The 16,264-nt window shown below is 48.6% G+C and overlaps 2 long non-coding RNA genes across 2 annotated transcripts in view; one reads left to right on the forward strand and one right to left on the reverse strand.

Annotated features, from left to right (window-relative positions):
* The window catches only part of LOC135189535 (uncharacterized), a 56,744-nt gene extending 42,003 nt beyond the window's left edge, over positions 1–14,741 (forward strand). Inside the window, exons 5-6 of the long non-coding RNA XR_010308129.1 lie at positions 11,928–11,997; positions 12,526–14,741. This is a non-coding gene — a long non-coding RNA (uncharacterized LOC135189535). The remainder of the gene's footprint in view (positions 1–11,927; positions 11,998–12,525) is intronic.
* LOC135189534 (uncharacterized) lies at positions 12,105–15,668 on the reverse strand. Its single transcript, XR_010308128.1, has 3 exons — positions 15,633–15,668; positions 15,240–15,402; positions 12,105–14,709 (listed from the first exon to the last, which is right to left on the reverse strand). It is a non-coding gene; the product is annotated as an uncharacterized LOC135189534 (long non-coding RNA).
* Between the last annotated feature and the right edge of the window lie 596 nt (positions 15,669–16,264).

Raw genomic sequence — 16,264 nt, forward strand, 5'->3', positions numbered from 1 at the left:
ACAAGATTACAATAAAAACCGAGGATGTGCTGCTGGTGCTGTAGCACGCAGGAGCCTTAAGAACTTGTTGTGGAATACAGGAGTGTGCAACCACCGTGTTTAGGTTTTGCTTTTTACCTAGCTAGGGAGAAAATCCTCAGCTCTGCCTTCTCCTGAGCCTTGTATTGTCCTTGCACTCAAGTTAGTGGTAGTGTATGAGCCTTGCAGAGCTTCATTTTCAATGCGCTACAGAGATGAACATGTTTGGGCCTGGAAGCTGCTAAACTTGAGGCTTTTTCGGATGCTCTCTTGTTTTGCCTTTTACATGACAGAGGTTAGGAAAGGAGAAGGCACTTCTCACCTCTTTGCAGCCACTGCCCTGCCATGTGCATGCAGAAAGGAGAGCGAGCGCTGGGGTTCGGGGTGCCCAAGGCAGCATTTGACAGAGGTGTCTGCAGTGTCTTTCTCAGTGCAGAGCTAACAGAGCTGGAGCACCAAGGGCTAAGCAGCCGTTTGTGCTGCATTTGAGGACAAGCCTGAGTCTCTTTGCCTTTTGTTCCCAATCCTGGGTCATCCTAAATATTTTGTTTAAGGACCTCCTTGGAAGTGGTGCGGTTGTGAGCTGAGCGTTGGTGGTGGACAGCTGCTCTTTTGTCTGCACTGTCACACAGCTAAGAAAGATGAAGTGGATCCTGCAGGGTCATTAGTTGTGGGGGAGGTTTGCTCCAGAAGGGAGAGAAGCCGAAGCGCACGTTATGTGTGTTGGGATGAAAGAGCAGAAGCTGGGAGAGTTAATAATGCAGGCCCAGGCGAGAAGGTGGTGCCTTGCAGTTGCAAGCCCGTTGATGAGCAGAGATCTGCAGCTGAAATGCAGTGGTTTTCCTTGTTACCCTGCTGCAGCACTGATTGTCTCTGGTAAGCTCTCTTCTTCGTGATTGTCTGCGCTGGCAAAGGCATAGACAAAGAGGACTGGCACTGCTCTCTGCAACAGGCACAGTCCTGGAAATGTGTGGGTACTGCTGGTTTAGCTTTGCCTCCTGATTTCTGTTCGCCTGCTGTTGAGCAGTCTGCCCAGCCCCTGGGTGTTCTGGTGGGGGAATGGAGACCTTAGAAGCTGATGTGTATACAAGTTTTGCACAAACAGATGGCTAAGCAGAGAGACATATCTGCCACGATTGCTACAGCTCACCCTCTGCTCCTCGTGGCAATGGCCAGCCAGAGGCAGGCAGCAGAAAACAGCCCTTAGGCAGGCTGGAGCTTGATGGGTGTCAGGGCAGAGAAGGGGAACAGATGACAAAGACAGGGCACTAGGCAGGAAGAGATGGGGCTGGGAAGTGTGCTCTGGTGTGAGTGAAAGGAAAACTTGACCCAAGTCTTACCAAATAGTGATTCTGGGAAAGCACTGTCACTTAAGCTAAGCGTTAGTCCTGTAGCTGCAATTCCCAGCATGCCTGGAGGGGTTCACAGCTAAGTGGAATTTATTGAGAGAAGAATTCTTAATTCCATTCATACCTTCCCTTGACAGGAACAGACTGCACAGCTTGCTGCATAGTTCACTGCATGGCTTGCTGCATGACTCACTGCACTTCTTGCTGCATAGCTCACTGCATGGCTTGCTGCATGGCTCACTATATGGCTTGCTGCATGGCTCACTGCACAGCTTGCTGCTTAATTCACTGCATGGCTTGCTGCATAATTCACTGCACAGCTTGCTGAATGACTCACTACATGGCTTGCTGCATGGCTCACTGCACAGCTTGCTGCTTAATTCACTGCACAGCTTGCTGCATGGCTCACTGCAGAGCTCTCTAACTGGATACTTCTACCACAGATGCTAAAAGAGTAAAGCATTTTGAGCCTGCAGAGTGCTGGTGTGACACCTAGTTCGGTGAGCTCAGGAGTGACTGCAGGTGAATGTGGTGCCTGTTCTGTTCTGAGGAGAGGTCTTGGTGGTAAGAACAGTGACGTTTTCTGCATTCAGCTCTCACCTTTTGGGCCTTGTTTTGTTGTGCTTTGCACAGATGCAGTTTAACAGCACAAATCACGATCCATAATTACAGGAAGACCTTACTCTGCTCTTCTTCTATTGACATCTCCCTCAGCTTCAGAATCTCCCTCTGATTTGTTGTACTGTATATTGACTGCTCTCTCCTTCCAGATGAGGGAATCTGAGGGCTTCTCCTTTGCTCAGGCACTGTGCATTCTTTCTGATCTCTTAAGGCAGTTTCTGTATTAGTGGAAACTGTCTCCCCTCCAGTGCCAGGTGCTTCATGGCCTTGCTCTCTGCTGGTGATCGCAGTGGTACCCCCTTTGCCTCCACACCCCTTCCTTTCAGAGCATCTCTGCCGGCTGTATTTACAGCTCTTTATGTAACTGTACATTCTGATGACTGCTGTTTCTGTGGGTGATTTCAGCATGTTTCTTCCTGCTGTGGGTGGGAAGGAGCCTCTTTGCTTTAGCATTGCCCATCTGCTGCATCTTGGCTCGTGCCTGTGCCATGGACAGGGCACATGGTAAATGCAGCTTGGGTGTGAATCATGCCCTGCTCTTTCTTGGCCTTGCCTTTGTCCTGTGAAGCTTTTCCTGGATTGTTTTCAACCTTTTGTTTGTCTCTTTTTTTTTTTTTTTCCCAAGTTCCCTCCAGGTTTCCTGATGGATGTCTCAAAGTGCCTTGTAAAATAATGGGAGTTATACCTTCATCGGGTGGTCGTACCAGAAATATTCACGGTCTTAGAGAGGAGCTCATCTTTGGAAAATTAAGATTAGGAATATGGATCCTGTTAAGGGAGACAGAAGAGGTGAATCTGTGAGATGTCTCAGATCTGAGTAGCTTTGAGCATTTGGGCTGGTGCCCAACCCTGCCTTTTCTTCCAGCCAGAAAAAAAGGAGTCTCACAGCTCGGTCACCAGGATAAGAGAGCTAGATTGGGAAGGTGGTTTCTCTAATGCCATCTTATTCTTTGAACCCACATCCTCAAGGGGATGAGGAGTACAGAGAGTCTCATGAAACCTGTGATAGAGGCTGGAGAGAAGGCAGAGGACAGGAAGAGCCTGGGCCTGTTCCTTTACCCAAGAAATGCTTAGTTCCTCAGTTCCTTTGAATTTCCAAAACATGGCTTTTGTTTCTTTCTTTTCTATGCTACCCTGTGCTGGTGTTGGCAACTGCTTGTGTGACAAGCAGTCCTAGACATTGCCTGATTGGCCTCCAGCTTTAGCTCTGCCTTCAGACACAGCTGGCTGTGGGAAGTTAGCCTGGCAGCTCTGTCCCCACCTTTAGTATTCCTGTAAAGATGTGTAAGGCTGCATTCCACCTCTGGCCTCCAGCCCTCTTATATAGGTTTATTATTTTTTTTCCTTTGAAATGTCTCTGTTCAGCTACTTGGGCAGCCTGATAGCTGCTGGTGAAGGTGTCAGAGCTCACACAAACTTCATTTTCTGACTGATCAGTACCGGGATGAGCTGCACAGACTGCTCCTCTTCCTCCTTCATATTCCGATCCAGACAGGGTGCTTATCCATGTATGCCAGGGTCACAAAGCAGTGAGTCTCCTAAGGACGCTTAGCATTTGACAGCTCCAATTGCTCTGTCTTTGCAGAACACAACTGAGCAGGTCCCTTCAAACCTTGATCCAAGACTTCAGGGTTCTTTTTGGCTTGTCAGACTCTGTTCATTCTCGTACCCAAGTGCCTAGACAGAAATGGAGCAGAGGCATTGACAGCTTCAGTGCAAATGAAATGGTACAACTCTAGCTTCTCTTCATTTAGTGCCTTCTCATCAGTGCCTCTGAAGGCGTGCCAGGAGCTGTGGCTCTGCTTGAAGGGACTCAGTCCTCTCCGCCCAAGTGCGGCAGGTATTTAGCAAAGCAAATGAGGCATTGTCAGGATTCTGGATACTGCCCTGGAGTTTGGTTTGCTTTGGTGGGGTCTGAGTGTTTTGTTTTTCTTTCCCAGCCATGCTGTACTGCTCCTCATCGTCATATGAATTGTTCAGAAGGGGACAGTGTGCTCCTCTTGCTGCGCAGTTGCCATTTGATGAGCTCCAAATTTAATGCAGAAATGGCTGTTAATCTGTTGGTGATTGCCCTTGCACTCGGAGCAGTTACAGCTCACCCCATTTCCATTATTCCAGGCCTAGAGATCTTCTGTTTCCCCTTGCATGGCATTAGAATGCTTTGTATTGAAAAATGCCTCCTGACATTGTCATCTGCATATTTCATCAAGCACTTCTGATTCTTTCTGATTAAACGAGGAGGGTCTCAAGAGTGAGCCACGGAATTTTTTTGCAGTAGCTTCCAAGGCAAGGGCTGAATCTGTAACTCCAACCTGGTCCTGTCAGCAGTGGCCAGCTCCTTTCCCCTGGACACCTCCCCTTCTCCAGCTTCACCAGTGATTTGCTGTGGCGCTCTGCCAGGTGCTTCCCTAGTCCGGACGAGCAGGAGCTGCTCTCTGCTTCTCCGAAAAGATCAGCCCTGTTAGGAGGCAGCGCTGCGGTCAGGGCTGCCGAGCAATGTGCTGGCCTGAGGAGGGGCCACAAAGTCACCCTGCGCTGAAGGGAAGCTGGGTGTTGTTACCGGCGCATCTAGGCAGTAATCGGCAGTAATTTAACAGGTTCCCTTACGTTTCAGTTCAGTCTTTAAAGTAGTTTAGATCCTTGGGATCACTTTAAAGCTGAGGAAGCTGTTTCCTACTGCCGAAGAGAAAATAATCTCTGATTAACTCTCTGATTAATCTCTGCATTTCAATGGAGTTTCTTACAAATGACTCCAAACAAGGGCCATACAAATCACCTATGTTATCCATGTTAACACATTTCCCTTCAGAGGAATTGCAGTGAGGCTTTTCCAGCAAGGCAGTTTATAACAAATTCCAGGCTGGGAAGGAAATATTTTCCCAAATTGTGAAAACTCTTTACTGTATGCCCTGGGATTTAGGTAAACCCAGCAAAATGATATGTCTACCCATTTTAATTCAGTAGGGTTTTGCTATCAGAGGCTTTTGATGTCCAGATATTGACTACAAGGTTATACAGCTGAGCAGAGCTCTTAAGGCAGGTACTCACAGCAGGAAGTGCTCACTGGAGGGTCGGGCAGATGATGCTAAGGTTGTTCACTTTTCCAAGGTGAGAGGTGGGACAGGGGGTGGCTGAGGAGGAGGTTTGCTCCTCACTGATAGGGCTGCATCCTCTGCAAGAAGCCAGGCAGAGGTCTCAGATCATTTCTCCTCTCCGTTGTTGTGCCAGTTTCTGGTCCATAAAGGGTTTGGTGTCAGGCATGATGGAAGTTAGGACTGCTCAAAGAGATGCCAGGGACATGGTGGATTCTTTCAGTGGTGTTTTTTTCTGGGGTGCTGTGAAAGCCCAGAAAAGAGGTGCCCAGACCACAGCTCCTCACACAGCTCCATGAAGAGGCCCTGTGTCTTTTGTTGCAAATCCTCAGTCCTGCACATTTGGGACAAGCAACTGCCCAGTGGTAATTGCTCCAAACCTATTGTCCCCCACTTGATTTCATGCAGTCATGGCCAAACCTTCCATCTGTCTCTGCCCTCCAACAATGATTTCTGACACTTGAATCTGAAGCCAAACTGTGGGGTGGGGTTTTGGTTTTTGGGTTTTTTTTTTTGGTGTCTGGGTTTTCACCATCACAGCCCTTGACAGGGTTTTGTTTTCTTTGTCGTACCTTCTTTTCCCTGTCAGTTCTCAACAGCCCTCCCTCTCAGCTGAATGCTGTTATCACTTCTTTATTCTAATCCTCTCCCTAGCTGCCTATATTATCACCCCTCTGTTTCAGAACTTGGATACTTACCCTTTAATCCACTAATTGGCTTTTTACCCTCCGATCTCTTTGCCTCCTCTGGGTGCAACCTGACTCTTCCAGCCAGCGCACCCTGCGCTGTGCTCTGCCCGTCCCTAGGTTTTGGCTCTGGTTTCTCTTTTCAGATAATCTCATGCTTTATTTCTTGTCACAAAGGAGGACTCTCTAGTTCAGTATCGCTTTCAGTGTTGCTCTGTTTCCTCCTTGTGTTTACATATCCCTTTTTTCACTGCTTCTTAACAAGGCTGGATGTATAGAGCAGGGATAATCTGGGCAGCAGGTATCTGTGTTGCCCCCAGAATGGGGCCACTTTCTTATCAGAGCTCAAAAGTGTTGGGCAACGTAGTAAAATCTGGATTGTTAGGGAGCAAACACATTCCCTTGAAGGAGATTATCTTTGGATTGAGTTGGGTTTCTGTGGCTGTTTGCATGCAGTGGACGTGTACATTTCTTAACTTTCTTTTCTAATCGTGTACCCTTTGTGTGTCAGTTCTGGCTGCATGGAAGGGAGAGGCTTTATCTGTGCTGCTGCTCAGGCCGGGGATGGTGCTGCTATATTTAAGAAATCCTGCCTGCTCTAGTTAGCTTTTTCTTAGTCAACACTGGCACATGCAGACTGTACAGCAAAGAGGCATGCCAGGCTTTTCCTTTTGCCACCTCTGATGTTTGCTTTATGTAGGATCTATGAATACACACATTTGATATTTAGCAAAGCAGGGAGAATTATCCTGGTGCTAATGTACACAGAGCTATTACACCCAGTCATGGTTAATAGCACTAAATGGATTTAGAGTGAGGAGTCTAGACTGCAATCCTGTCAGCATCTGCCCCTCCCCAGCCATCTCTTTGGGGTTTGCACCTGCAGGTGCTGAACTGGGACTGCATTCATGCAGCATTTTGTGTCTGGGTAGCAGGCACTGAAATAGGAACGTTTCAGAGGAGCACTAGACACAAGTGACTGTGCTACCATTGGCTTATCTTCCTTGTTGTCAGCATGGAAAACAATGGAATCCTGATTATCCAGGATCTCCTTCTCTAATTAACTCCCTAATCTATTGCCCCCCTGATTATTAGCCGTATCTTGTGCTTCCCAGTTGGTTGAAAGGCTTTACGAGTGTTCCAGTTTTAGCCCATTCGCAGTCTCTTTGCTATTCCATGCAAACACAGTGACAGTCCCTTCCTGGCTGTGATGCCATCGTCGTGCTCCAGAGCTCCATAAGCCTTCCTCAAAAGGTAGTAGATGTGCAAGGGCTGGGAGAGAGCAGGACTGCAATGCTTATCATGGCTAGAAGTCCTTTGCCAGCCTGTTTCTAAACTCGTGAAGCTCAGAGTCCCCTTTCCCTCCAGCTTTAGCAGTGTGTGTTCACCTGCAGGCAGCCCCCAAGTGAGAGGCTCTAACCCCTTGTACCATGCAGCCCTGGCAGCAGGAGGTTGCCTACAAACTGCAGAACGAAAGGATGTCTCTCTCAAGTTCTTTGATCTCTAACAGAGGGAAAATAAATTCTCTTCCTTTCGTAACAATGTCTTCACACCCAACTCAGGGAATCCAGGCAGCAGACCTGGGCAGATCTTTTCTTTCCGTTCCCCTGCAGTATGGTACCGTGCCTGAATGGCAAAGCTGGTTTGCTTCCAAAATGTGGTTAGTAGGTCACACCTACAGTCACGGCTTAGAGCTAATTACTGTGTCTAGTCTCAAAACAGGTCTATGATAATAAGTGTCTTACTACCTCATTGTCTGCACTGTGGCTGAGCTGTCAGGGTGGGGATTGTTAGAGGTGTCTAATCAATACACAAACACAAATCCTGTTAAAACTCTCCCTGGCTCTGGGAAGCAGCTATGTGCTTCAGGAGTCAGCTGTTCTTCCGTCCACATCATGTTTCATTTTGCATGGGAATAGCTGGTGAAGGGAAGGAAAGGAGCTCACAGCCTCCACTGTACTTCAGGACAGGAGGTCAGAGTGGCCAGCCACTGGGAGTGACGTGCTGAGAGGCAAGGCCCTCCTCAGGGGCAGGGGGTGTGGAGGTGCTGATGGGTGTGTGGGGATGCTGATGGAAGGAATGCAGTTTGGAGAAGGAAGAGTTAAGGAAGTTCCTGCTGCTGCAGTGCACACACCCGGCTTCCCCAGGCTTTTAAGTCTTCCCAGCTTGCTTACAACAGGTTGTCTTCATGCCTGGAAAATGCAAATCTCTGGGCTCCTAAGAGCAGCTGACTAGGGATATGTATTTCATCTTAAAACAAAGAGCAAAGGGAGGGGAAAAAAAGAAGAAAAGTAATTCAAAGGCCTTTGGAAACAGGTGTTCTAAATCAGGAGTAATTGGATTCAGTTAATTATTCTTTATACTTTAGGGATTATAGGAGAGCAATATAGTGGGAAAAAGCAAGAGCAACTTCTCTGACACACTAATTGTTCTAATGTTATTTAGGCTGCATAGCCCCTCATTCCCCTTGCCTCCACCCCAAGTATGTTGTCCTATAGATGACTGCCACAGTGGCTGGGGGAGAAGGATGTGGTGAGGAAGCAAGGTGCAGCCTTGGGTAGCCTGCGTTCCCTGGGGGGTAGTTAGGGGCTGAGTTGTGTGTGCTCTCCTTTGCTGGAAGACCCAAGATAAAGACAGCTGCTAAAAGGCTGGGCAAGGCTGCTTTCAGGCACCCAGGACATTCCTCTGATGTTTCCCCTCTGGCAGTACCTGGCTGTGTCCAGAGCTTAGACCAGGCCAAGGACATATCTGCAGGACTAGCAGAGGAGGGCTAGGTGGAGGACAGGACACTGTGAAGGGCTTTTGGCTTTCTGCTCCACTGTTTTACGTTTCTTGCCTTGATGTCTCTTTGAAGAACTCCCCCTTCTGTCCGAAGAGCAGAGCCCTGCGGCTGGGGCAGGAGATGCTCTGCCTGCGTGTGAAATTAGTGACACAGCAAGTTTGAGAGGTTTTGGAAAGCTTGCCTGAGGGCAGCTCCAGTTTGCACTGCAGCCTCCTGCATGTGTGACGATTTGCCAGCAAAACACTGGACCAGGGCTTCCCACTCCCAGGAGCTCCCCACAGTTAATAAGGAGATACCCTCACAGCCTCAGGTATTCACCATCCCTGCAAACAGCTGTACAGTCACTCATGTACCTGTAAGTCCTAACAGGGGCTCTAAAGAGCTGACATTCTCCTGATCTTAGGAGACTATTACCCTGAGGGCAGTGGCTCTGCCACGACCCAGAGTTCTCGTGCACCCGGGCCAGGTTCTGCAGAAGAGATGCTTCAGTGGAGGAAAGGCTTCAGGCATTGGTGGCTTCTAGAGATCAGTGCCTGTGTTGCTCTCCTGAGCTGCTGGCACTCAGATGGCATCACTGCCATGCTGTGCAGGTGATGGCCATTTCTCTTCTCCTGTCACTGTGTCCAGCTGACAGTGAAGTGCGCAGGATAAGTACCTGTGAAGTTCTGGTCAGGAACTGCGAAACCACCAGCATCTGGCATTAGCTGTGGGCTGTGTAAGCAGGCTTGTCTGACTCGTTGTTTCCCACATGTGGCCCTTCATAGCTTTTCTGGGCCACCATTCCTTGCTGGTTGTGTTGCTTGGTAAATATACTCCACACCAGCTTTAATCTTGCTTGCACAGAGCATGATTTCTATTTGCAAATGAAGGTTCACATTTTTAATTCTCATAAAAGGAAAATTCTGTTCCAGCAATTGTCTCATGACTTATTCCATCAGTATCAGCCTACAGGAGAATGTATTTCCAACTGAGTTTGTAGCTGGTGTGGCAGCTGTGCTTTATGCTCTTCTCCACTGCATGCAGCACCTCAGTACTAGCAGTGTGCTCATGCCCAGAGATCTGGACCTCTTCTTGCCTTTGCTCCCCCTCCGACCTTGCTACAAACTTCATCGTGCTCTGTGGGTGACAACTGACTGCCTTTAGAAGGTGCCCTTTGTATCAGCCTTGACTTTTTGTCTGAGATGGGAACCAGCTTGGCTGTGCTCAGTCATAGGTGTGGAGCAACAAACTGTCAGTGGCCAACGGTGCTCAGCTCATGGTGGTTCTCTGCAGCTTTGGTCTGTGCCTCTCTTCCCACACACGAGATGGAACTTGAGGGCCTGCCCAGAGCCCACTGAAGTCAGCCAGAAACCCACCACAGAGCTGCATGGCCCTATGTGGTTAGATAAGGGTATGTGAGTCAGCTCTATGGAAGAGCCACACAACAAACAAAGCAAAGAGCAAGTTGGATTCAGTCTCCTTAGGCCTTTCCCACTGTCCTGGGGAGGAAAATCCCTGCACTGTACTCCCAGTGCAGTGAGAATGATTGAAAGTAAGTCTGACAACTCTCCTGCCAGGACAGTGCTGTCAGGAGGAGCTGGAGCTTTGCAGGGCTGGGCTGGCTGTGGCTGCCTTTGCACTCTGGCACCTTCTGATGGTGCTTTGCTCACCAGGGCTGGTGTACACAAAGCAGTTTATGTAAAGCACAGACGTGGGGCTCCGTGGCAGGAATTTCTGTGGAGTCAGTGTCATCTGCTTGTGAAATATAGCAGGGGGAAATATTTATGAGCACCACAGGACATGAAGCTCCAAGTGCAGCCATTCCTAAATGAAAATTATGTGACAGTCCATCAGTATTTAATGCTAACATTGCTTGATCTGAGCATAAAGAATTTAGCAGCCGTTTATCAGAGCATACAGTACTGCTCCTTCCCTGATTTGCCTAGGACACATTGGTGTTTGAATCCCAACATGAGCCACAGGTCTAATTTTAGCTGTTTAATGAAAGGCAAACCCGAGGAGAGGCAGCTCTTGCACATGGCTATTAGGAGCCTGCTCCCACAACTCGAATTGCTTGGGCTTTAATGCCGTGCCAGCAGCCCCCGCCTGCTCCCTGCGCCAGATGCAGGTGTTCCCTTGTGCTGTCAGCCAGCAATGATTAATGAGGATTTGCCCCTACTGAAAGCAGGCTTTGGAGCATTGTTCAGGGCATCTGTGGAACTGTCGGGGGAGACAAGGACACAAGTGAACAACCAATTATTTGGCCATCACCGAGGCAGCATGAAAAAGACATCAAATTGGACAGAGGAGCACAGCTTTTGTTTCCTGATCATATTTTTAGGTGTTAATAGTAACAGAGGACTTCTACCTGGACTGGTTGGCCCTTTTTTTTTTTTTTTTTTTTTTTTTTTTTTTTTTTTTTTGCCAGGGGAGAGGAGGACTCAGGCACTACTTTAAAGCTAGGAAGGGATGTGTAAAAGAACTGATGATGGTCCTTTGAAAGTGCAGAATGGAGGCAAACCAGCCTGAATTGATTTCTTGGTGGTTGCTCTGTGTGTATAAAGATGCAACGCTCTGCTCAACTAACACTAGGGAACAAGAGCTAAGGATTCTGTGAGGAAGAGGATTGCTCAGGCAGAGAGCTTCTTAATTGTTGGCCAGATACACCAGTGCAGGAGCTGAGGCTCCAGCAAGTGACAGTGCAGGGAGGTGTTGCATCAGCCTCCTGAGAGGGGAAGCGAGGGAGCAGAAGCAGAAAACATTTGCAAGCTTGCATTCAGCATTCAGGCTGCATCTCTCCGTCTTGAAGGTGCAGAAGAGTGAGCGGGAAGAGGGGAACAGAACTAAAGCCACTTTGCATGTTTGTATTTACCGAGAGCTGTGAGTCTAAAGGCTGGTTTTACACCAGAGGGAAGGATTAGGTTTTCAGAACAATCCAATTACAGCATGGATTGTTTGCAAAAGACATTTTATGCTCCCTCCTGTCAAGCCTCTTTTTACCACAGTACTGAGAATAAAAAACTCAATTCTACAGCTTAATTCTAACAAGGAATAGAATATTATATTGACTAGCACCACATAGTGTCATTTCTGCTGAAGTCATAGAAGTAGTAGTTGCAGTGGCTAATTCCCTGACCTCACAAGTTCCCCTGTGCAAGAAGAGGGTTTCAGATCCTGAAACAGTTCCAAATCACAACCCCAAGCTGTCTGGATCAAAGGGAAGCCTGGTCTCTGAATCGGCAGTTCAGTTATACTCAGGAATACCTGCGTTTAGTGCAGTTTTTATCCCCAGTGCTTTACCCTTTAGTGGCTGCCATTTGTCCAAGGGCACTCCTGGCCTGGGATATCTCTGTAACACGAGCTAGCTCCAGCCTAACAGCCTCTTTCCTTCCCTTTCCAGGCAAGGTTTGTGTGAAGTGTTTGCAGGCAGAAGGGTTTGTGTGCTTCGTGTTTGGGATGAGATCCTGCAGGTAACTCTCGGACAGAACTGATCCGCTCTTCTTGTGAAACCTGGACACTCAGCTGCTGTCTGTTTCCTACAGAATGACCATTTGGTTAAAAAATGAAAGCAGAAAAGTAAAAAAATCACGGGGATTTAATATAATCATTTAACCTCAGAGAAAGAAACCCCCAAATGTGCACAGCTGAGGTTTTGCCTTTTATGAATATCACCACATTGTGTTTCTGTGCACAACCCAAGTGAAAGTCGTGACCAGAAGAAAATGACTAACCCACTTAGCAATCCTTAGGCTGTTCCAGCATTCCTGTGACTGGAAAGCTTTACACTGGGAGCAGGCTCAGCACCAGCTCTGGAGCTGCAGCCCTGGCTGCTCAGCTCTGCAGCTCTGTCCCTGCCCAGCAGCACAGCTGTCGGTGACACTGCAAGGAGCTCTGGTGCCTGAGCGCTGTCCCCTCTGGTCTGTGTGCTGGAGCCTTGCGTGCCGTGGTTAGCAGCTGTGACACCCGTGTGCAGACACTCAGCTCTCTCTCATTGTTAGGAGAACCTGGCATCCACCACTGCGTCTGAGGGACATCATCCCTGGGAGAACAGCCTGCGAGACTCCTGGGTGAGAGGTGTCTGCTGCTGGAGAGGAATGAGAAAGCTTCCTGAACTGAAAGGAGAGACGAGAGCAGCTCTTAAGAAGACATTTGCTTGTGACTGCAAAGGTGCTGAACTGAGTCTCCTCCTCCTAGAGGAGCAGAAAGCAGGCGTTCCTCTGCCGAAGGCTGCACCTTCTCCTGCCAGGTATGGACTTAGATGCAGTAACTCAGGGCTTGTCTCTGTCTGTGCTGGATTACTTCAGACTCTTCCGCTTGAAGCCATCAGCTGAAGAGCACAGATACCTCAGCTGTTAGAGCTTACTACAACTTGTAAATAACATGAAGGAAAGCACAGCCTCGTGTTTAGCTGGCAGCAGCAAACATCAGAGTCTTCAAGGACATGGCCACCCTCTCCAGATCTCCTGATGGGTGAGCATCTTTGGGATGGAGCCCCTGCGAGTCCCACGGGACAAAGAGCAGGACAGTGCTTTCAAGCAAGGACTGAATCCTTTGGGTGAAAATTCTTTGCCCTGAAAGAGAGGATGGGATTTGCCAGCTGGTGCCCATAGTGGGAATGCCTCTGTTTCCATGACATTTCTCCTAGGACGGTGCCATCTCCTCACCCATTACCCTCCTCTGCAATCCACATGCTTGTCAAAACCAATCCTTTCTCTGCCAGCTCACGTGATGTTTTCCCTGTAAATTCTTATCTCTGTATTTTTGTGATACTTCAAAAACCCCACCAGAATTTAAATGCAGAGCCAAACGACCCCAAATGGGCAAGGACCAATGGAAAGGGCTAAAGCTATTACCATCCTTGTTATGAGCATAATGTGCTGGAAGCAACAGCTCTGGCTGAGCTTTGAGAGCTATAGCTGCTGGAGATTTATTTTACAAAGCTACCCAAAACTCTGAAGCTGTCACGTGTGTTTATGGTACTCCACAGACTGCAGAGGGGTAAGAAGCAGTGAGTTAGGAGGAGGGGAGGATGGTTACTATCAGAGATGACTTTCTTCTTGTCCCACTCCAGGCTGATGGTCCTGTGTGTCTGAGCAGTAGATGTGTCCCACTCCAGCTCACAAACTGTTGGTACAGCTCTTTGTGATTCCTTTTGCTGCAGGAACATTTCTTTGTCTGTAAACAGCTTGGCTGCCATAACAAGAGTGGTTGGAATAATGATGTTGCAACATTGCTATAAACATACTTGAAATAGTAGTTTGTGAGGTTTGTGTTGCCCTGTCTCAGCTGGCAGCCAGAAGAGAGCCAAAGGACAGTTTCAGAGAAGTTTGTTAACCCCCCTGCATTTGAGAGGGTACAGCTCCATATCCCTGCTGCCAGAGGCTGCTCCAGGCTCTCCCCTGATGGATGCAGGCTCTGTTTGCTTTCAGAATTACTGAAGCCAGAATTAGGCTGTGAGCCTGGGTGAGCTTTCTTCACCTCATTCCAAATCTGCCTGAACTTGGTGACTTTCTGTATTGGATTTAAGCTTCTTTGCATTTGCATTCAGTAGAGGAGAGGAGTGCAGGTGATGGGAAGAGAGACAGAAAACCCAGTGCAGAAACAGGCAGAAGAACCACTTTGGTCTGCATGGTACTGGATTGCTATTTCTCTTTTAGCATCTTCTGTGGTTTGCTACATAGATGCTTTCCTTGGCAAAACACCAAAACAAACCAACAACCAAAACAGAAACAAAACCCCCTGGGCTGCTGTTTTTGTTTCTAATGTAATCAAAAGGTTTTTGCTTTGTCAGCTGAAGCCTTAGCAGATAAACAGAGATGGTGATTGATTTGTGTCCAGCTTTGAAAGCTGTTCTTCCAGAGGCAAATGTTAGTGTGCCAGGGACATGTGGAATGGAGTGATCTGTGTCCTTGCTGTCTGCAAGGAAGTCTGTCCAGCCCTGGTTTTAATCACCTCCACTTAGTGGTCAGGTTAATTCAGCTTGCCAGTCAGATCATCTAGTTCAGTGCCCACTGCTGTTAGCACAGACTGGAGGTCAAATCTTTTATCTGTTTTCTCCAAACACATTTGGACACTCCTCCTTGCTGCAAGTCTCTGGAAGGAGGTGATAAATCTTCCTGCTAGTCTCCCAGGAGGCAGCACCACGCCTGCCTGCAGGCAGATCTTCAGCATTCTTCCAGGCTCTGTGGGTACAAATAAAAACTTTTGAAAGCCCTGTGGCTCTGCTTGGTTTATTGTCACAGGCTGTGACACCACAGTAGCAGGGGGTAACAGGAAATGGGGCAAAGGCCTGGTACAAGCCAATCCAATCCCATCCGAATCCCACCCCTCTGCTGCACCCCAAGCATAGGGTTATGTATTTTTTTTATCAGAAGGCCACACAAGAAGGTTACAAATCATCTCAGATTGCCATTGGTTATGCACACCTGCGTTAGGATTGCACACTACCTGGTGCAGACACTCTTCATGGTCTCTCAGCAGCACGTATGTTGTGTCTGGCGAGCCTAGGTCAGCAGAGAGAGGCAAAACCCACAGACTCCAGGCTTCCACTTGTTTACATTTGCTACACCAATCCCTAAGGTCATTCCAACCCTCTATCAGCACTTACTGAGCTCTCTCCTCTCCATGGCTGGACAACAGCTGCACCACAGTGAGACAATTACATAAAATCACTGCATTTATCATTACTACATCCAACAGTTCATTTCCATACCTGTGATACAAGAGCCTCCACTTCTCAGTGCCGAGCTGTCAGCATGGAGTCTTCCAAGGCTTCTTCTTCATTTTGCTGCCCCTAAGCAGGACCTAATCATACCCCACAGCCTGCCTGTGTGCACAGCCTTTGCAGCACAGCCAGCTTGTTACTGGTGATGGCCCTGAGAACACAGAGCACAAGGGCTGGGGCAATACTGCCCCATGGAGAGCCTCTTTTGCCTACCAGGAAACCATTCTATGATTCTATAGAAGGTGACCCAACCACCATCGTGATGCTAAGTGACCACTAAGCATGTCTCTGTTTGTACCCTAACGAGCCGGGGGGCCACACAGGCCCCCCGGCCTTTTGAATCCCCTCCACCATTCACCAGTGCACACCACAGGGACTCACCGGTGATGATCCGAGGAGGATCCTTCTGCCCACAATGGGCAAGCTTGAGGCTTGCTACTGCTAGGGCCAGTTATAAAGGGGAGTGGGCAGGGAGGGCAAAGTGGTGACACCTGGGGTGGGAGGAGACTCCAACAGGACCCAGGTGCTGTGCGTTTGGGGGAAAATGCTGAGTGGGGTGGATAGGGGAGGTGGTGCTGAAAGGAGAGAGATGGAGAGGAAAGGAAGGAGATGGAAAGAAAAGGAGGAAGGTGGGGAAATGGGAGATGAGGGGGAAGTGGGATTAAGAAAAAAATAAAAAGGCAAACTGGACTGTAAACAAACAAAGCAACAAACCAGCCCCAGGTGGTCCTGCTCTGGCAGGGGGCTGGACTGGATGGTCTCCCGAGGTCCCTCCTGGCCCTCATGTTCTGTGTGAATTTTTGGATGGAAAAGGGCAGGGATTTTCTGCCTGAGATCTCTGGAGACCAGGAGTGCAAAAGGCAGCTGGAAGCAGCTTTCTGGTGTGCCATGGTTTCTGTGAGCATGAGCAGCTGTGGGCCAAACCCAGCAAATGCAGCATGTGTGGCCAAGGGCCTCCTGCTTTGCCTTGGTGCTGAGAGTTAATTCAGGGCATGGCCTGGGCATTGCCTTGG

The sequence above is a fragment of the Pogoniulus pusillus genome, chromosome 33 (assembly GCF_015220805.1).
Source record: "Pogoniulus pusillus isolate bPogPus1 chromosome 33, bPogPus1.pri, whole genome shotgun sequence".
Classification (NCBI taxonomy): domain Eukaryota; kingdom Metazoa; phylum Chordata; class Aves; order Piciformes; family Lybiidae; genus Pogoniulus; species Pogoniulus pusillus.